Below are 6,000 nucleotides of genomic sequence, written 5' to 3'. Positions count from 1 at the left end.
CAGTGGGGGCTATATGATCGTATCCGAATCTTAGCTTAACCCCTTTGGGCCGGGTCTCTGGTCGAATTCGAACCGGAAGCCCCCAAGTTCTGCTTTATCACAAGTTTTCTCTGATTATGTCAAAGTGTGTACAGCCAGGTCTCGCTTGGCCGGTTTAAATTTTGATTTCCAGTGTTGGTTCAACACATTAGGTGTCATTAAAACAGATACACCGGAGTTAAGGTACCAACCTTATTACCCGGGTTATCTAAACCGGAAATACGCTGGCAGGCCGCTAAGTGTGTTATCACGGCTATATTAAAGACATAATTAAGGGTCAATCTTTTTTGATTCATATCCGGGTTATATATCTAAAACCGATGATTCTCAGCGCGGTAAGCCGCCTAGAGACTTGCGATTTGTCCTTTTATGCAGGATAGTTCAAGGCAATTATTGGAGACTAAGGAGAATGAATGACCCGGAGAAATATCAAGAGACAACTTTAATAGACTTCAGCATTCAATATGTGCACGATGGCACGGCAAAGATAAAATGTTTCACCTACTCTATTACAAGACTCATCGAGTCCAAAAGGGTGGAGCATTGTTTGGTAAGCCGGCTGCAGAAGTTAAGACGCTTGCTGGGTGGAAGTCTCCGGCTCATTTCTTTCTTCTCCTCCGGCTGTCCCCAAGGTCTGGAAAGTCGACGACTTCCAGTCGATGCCACTCAGCGCTTCGAATTGGGCTTCCTCGTCAATTAACCCGGCCGAGTCAATCTCCGGGGCAAAGGTGTGCTGACGAGCCGGCGGAATTAAACTCAGAGCTTCATAGCGAGGGGTTGGAATCCTCTGATTTTCTGCATTATAACCCGGCTGGTACTTGGTCAGATCCGTGTCGTTTCCAATAAGAGTTGCCACCGGGCGCACGATCTTCACGCAGGCGGCGAAGTATTTTTGGTCGAAAGTCGTGCCATCTTCCTTCAGACTTGGATAGCCGAGGGCGATGTCTGCCAGGTCTAGCTCCGGCAGGAAAGCCTTGGCCCGGCTCAGCGCGGCGATCGCTCCGGATCTCGCAGAGGCCCGTCGTAGCTCTTGGATACGTTGCGGCAGGACGGCGAGCCGACGAAGAACCTCCGCCAAGTGAGTCGGCACCTCGTTGGATAAGGCTACCACAGCTAAGGCACGTTGTGACCCGGTGTAGAGTTGCTCCACCAGGGTGTACACGGCCTTTAGCTTGGTTACCACACTCTGGTTGAGGTTGGCACTTCTGGAACCTGTTTCATAGAGCAGGACAAGCCGCCAACCAGGGTGAGTTATGAGGCATTAAAATTTTAAACTGAATAAAAGCCGGCAGATGACTTACCGAAGATTGCAGCAACCATTTGAGACACTTGGCGCTTTAAGCCGGAGAGTTCGGCCGTCTTCTCTGACAGGGCCCTCTCCGCCTGATCAGCCCGGTTCACCAATGCGGCCTTTTCTTCGGCCCACGCTTTTCGTTCAGCGTCAAACTCTGTCTTCAGCTTCTCTTGTGAGGCGATGCTGGACACGAACTTGGCATTTGCCTTCCGGGTCTCCATTTCTTGCATCTTCAGCCGGTTCTTAAGGTCGGCAAGGTCAGCCTCAAGCTTCTTGCCAACAGCCTGTATAAATGTCCGGGTTATGGCATGAACAGTTACTATACAAATTTCAAGTCCCAAGTGTTTTCCAAGCAAAGACACTTGGCACTTGGGGGCTAATGCATGTTCAACGTTTCTATTTACAACTTTCCGGTTCATGCGAGTAAGCCGGAAGATAAGTCCCAAGTGTTTTCCAAGCAAAGACACTTGGCACTTGGGGGCTAATGTGTATCGAAGGTTCTTATCTACAAATTACCGGTTTAATTGGCTAAGCCGGAACTTCAGTCTACAACATATTCAATCATAAGTCGTTGACTTGAGGGCTAGCATGGTAAAAGTAACTAGGCAGTAAGTAAGAGGACAGAAGGATAATACCTCAGATTTCTGCTGGATCTGGGTCACCATGGCAACCTCTGCGTCCCGGCTCTTGTGCACTTGGTTGACGTAGCCGGAGACGAGCTCTCCGATGCTCAGGTTGGCATAGTCAGATAGATCCAGACTGACCCGGTGGGGCTGCAGTATTTCCCCCTTGGCAGAGCACTTGGCCAGTGTCGTAGGCCTCCCCGGCTCAACAAATTCCGTCCGGGTGATTTCCACGTCCGGGTCATTTGTTGGCTGAGCCGGGCCGGAGGTCTCCGGGTCAGCAGAAGCTTCTACAGGTGCCTTGTCGATTGGAGCGGTGGCTTCGGGGGCGGAGGCAGCTGGTGGTTCTTGGACCGTCACCTCCGGTTCAGGCAAATCCGGCTCTCCGGCCGACTTGGTTTTCTTCGCCCTCTTGGTGAGCTTTGCCTGGGCACTGAAAGAACAACAAGGGTTAGTACAAAAAGTATGAGCAAAGATCAGAACAACATGAGATGGTTATCATTACCCGGGCAACGGACTTTCACCAGCCGGCGACGTGTCTTGACAGTAGAACCACGTCAGATTCCAATCTTTGGGGTGGCTTGGCGGCTCTGCGTATGGGAAAAGGCAGTCCCTTCGCCGCTGGATGGAGATGCCACCTAACTCCAGACTTGGCCCATTGGCACACTCATTCTGACGGTTCAAGTAAAAAAGTTCTCTGAAGAGCAGCAGACTAGGTTCTTCTCCAAGGTAAACCTCACAGAATACTTGGAAGTTGCAGATGTTGGACACTGAGTTGGGTCCTATGTCCTGAGGCCGCAGGTCGAAGAAGTTTAGAACGTCTCTAAAAAACTTTGAGCCGGGCGGTGCGAAGCCCCGGCTCATATGATCCGCAAAAATCACTACCTCCCCGTCCTTTGGCTGTGGTCTCTCTTCTGACGGGTCAGGGGCACGGTAGGACATGACGTCCTTCTTGGGCAGATATCCAGACTTGACAAAATCTGCTAGTGTCTCACTGGTGACATTGGAACTCATCCAGTTGCAAGTGATGGAGGCTTTGGGAGCTTTGGGAGGCATGGTGAAAGTCGGCAGTCTATGACAAAAAGGAAAACGTCCGGATTAATTATAAGCCGGAGGAAATCTACAGTTTAAAGTCAAGGTGGCGGCGTGTGAAGGGGACTAATGGTATATACCTAAGTGCAGCGGGTTATTTAAGCCGCAGGGGGATTAAGAGTAATTTAATTGTCTACGGCCTTATCACAGCTAAGCCGGAGGATTCTACGGAGCATGGTTTTCTTTAAGCCGGAAGGTTCTATGGTGTGTGGTTTCTTTAAGCCGGAAATGTAAACCGCCGTGATTCAACGATTGCAGTTTTTTACCAAGTGTGGTAAAACAGGTTTCACACATTGCAGTAACTATTTTGGATCAAAATGGTCGGGCAAAAGAAAAGTTTCTAGACCTAGAAACGGACGTGAGGAAGTTCTTAAGCTCGAACAAGGCTCTTATGCAGTAAAACGAGGCTTACTTGGATTTGAGATGAATGCTAAACAGCCGCCGCACTAGTTCTACCCTATGCTAAGATCAAAAAGAGGCAGTAAAATTCAAATCTACTGCGGGCCGCGAGGAACTACGAAGAACAGAGGAAGAACTATGAAGCTCTAGTGCGGATCTGCCCTATGGAGTAGCAAGGGCTCACCGATGCTGAAGAGGAGCGGAGGTTGCCGCCGTTTGTCTGGACCGAGTCAGGGTGATGCAGCGGCCGAGGTTGACGAAGACCGGGGGCGAGGCGGCGGCGGCAGAGTTCGAGCTCGAGTAGAGGAGCAGTGGCGCGAGGAGGGAGAAGGGTGGCGGAGAAGCCCGTCGGGCCGGCCTATTTATAAGGGCGAGCTCATAAGTGGGCGCGAGAATCAAGGAGTCCACGGCGTGGTTATCTCCTCACGAAACGCCTCGATTTTTGGGATGACAGTAAATGAAAAGATCCGTTGCGGATCTGGCGGAGTAAAAAACGGGCGTAATGGAAGATGACGTCACGGCGGATTATCCGGAGTCCAGAGGATGACGTCACGACGGGTTATGGTTTTCACACAATTGTAAGCCGGCGATTTTCTGTCGAAAGGATTGAAGATTGACATGAGCCGGCTCAAATCAATCTGGGGCCTAATGTTGAGGATATAGACCTTAGAGTCACCCGCCAGGAGGGGCCGGGTTACTCCAATGGTCATTGCCAGAAGCCCGACGCCAAGCTTAAAGATGATGGGCCGAAGATGGGCTTAAGACCCGGATATGGCTTAAAGCCCGTAGTTACAATCATTATTATGGTAGAACTTGTAGTGTAAGGCAAGAATAGTTGAGAGTCCGAGCCGGACACTCTTATGAGCCGGCCGGGACTCTGAGAGCTGCTGGGCGTCAGCCTCCCCATATAAAGGGACGACCCGGCGGCGGTTTAGAAGAAGAACAATCTCGACGAAAGCCAGGCATAGCAGTTAAGCTCCCTGGTCATCGAAACCCTAATCAATACCACCGCAAACTGGACGTAGGTTTTTACCTTCACCGTAAGGGGCCGAACCAGTATAAACCCTCGTATTCCTTGTCCCGCTTAACCCCTTCAAGCTTCCTAGTAGCGATGGCTCCACGACTAAGTCCTAGCTTGAGGACATCTGCCGTGACAATTCCACGACAGCCCCAGGACCGGATGGGTGGCCGGTGGCGATGTTTAAACATTTTTGGTCATTGCTGCGATCCCATATACGAGGTGTGTAACGGATTCATGCGTGGTTTCATGGACATCGCTAGGCTTAACTACGGCGTGCTCTCGCTAATCCCAAAAGTGCCCGGTGCGGACAACATCCGCCACTACAGACCCATTGCGCTCATTAATGTCCCGTTCAAAATTTGTGCAAAAGGCTGCGCCACCCGGCTCACGCCGATCGCACATCGCACCATTAGTCGCTCCCAGTCGGCGTTCATACACGGTAGAAACATTCTGGAGGGTCCGTTAGCCTTGCAAGAGACCCTACACGAGCTTAAACGCACGCACGAACCTGCGATTCTCCTCAAGTTAGATTTCGAGAAGGCTTACGACCGCGTTAATTGGGAGTTCCTCTGACAGATCCTCACCAGTAGGGGCTTCTCGCCGGTGTGGGTGCACCGAGTCATGCAACTGGTCTCGGGGGGCCAAACTGCGGTCTCGGTGAATGGAGAAGTAGGGAACTTCTTCAGGAACAAGCGCGGCTTGCACCAAGGTGATCCCATGTCACCGCTCTTGTTCAATTTTGTCGCCGACGCGTTGGCAGCTATGCTACGGAAAGCCGCGGAGGCTGGGCACATAAAAGGGGTGCTGGGACACCTCATCCCAGGGGGGATATCCCACTTGCAATACGCGGACGATACGTTATTGTTGTTCCAACCCGACCTCCACAGCGTGGCAATGGTTAAAGCCTTGCTTATTAGCTTCGAACTCATGTCGGGACTTAAAACCAACTTCCACAAGTGTGAAGTGATGTCTATGGGCATGGAAGCGCAGGAAGGTAGGCGCATTGCGGACCTACTGAACTGCAAGTTAGGCAAACTCCCGTTTACTTACCTGGGTCTCCCGTGGGACACCAAACGCATAACGATCGACGGGTGGGCTCCGCTCTGGACCAAGGTGGGAGGGCGGGTATGCCCGTGGAGGGGGAAGTTCCTTTCCTCTGCAGCTAGGTTGGTGCTCACGAACGCGAGCCTCTCCTCGTTGCCGCAATTTGCCATGGGTCTGTTCCTCCTGGCAGAAGGGGTGCATGCCAAGATGGACACACCTCGGTCTCGTTTCTTTTGGGAAGGATCGGGACCCAAGCGCAAGTACCACATGGTTAGATAGGATGCGGTTTGCCGTCCCAAAGCCCAGGGAGGGCTAGGGATCACGAGCACCAGAATCCTAAACATCGCGCTGATGTGCAAGTGGATTTGGAAGCTTTCGCAGGGGACAACGGGTCTGTGAGTTGATCTGTTGCGTGCAAAGTACTTCCCGACCGGGAATTTTTTCGAAGGAGTGGCGAGGGGTTCCCCTTTCTGGAACGATCTGCAAGC

This window comes from Triticum aestivum, chromosome 6D, assembly GCF_018294505.1.
Source record: "Triticum aestivum cultivar Chinese Spring chromosome 6D, IWGSC CS RefSeq v2.1, whole genome shotgun sequence".
NCBI classification, from domain to species: domain Eukaryota; kingdom Viridiplantae; phylum Streptophyta; class Magnoliopsida; order Poales; family Poaceae; genus Triticum; species Triticum aestivum.
This window is presented reverse-complemented; position numbering follows the sequence as displayed.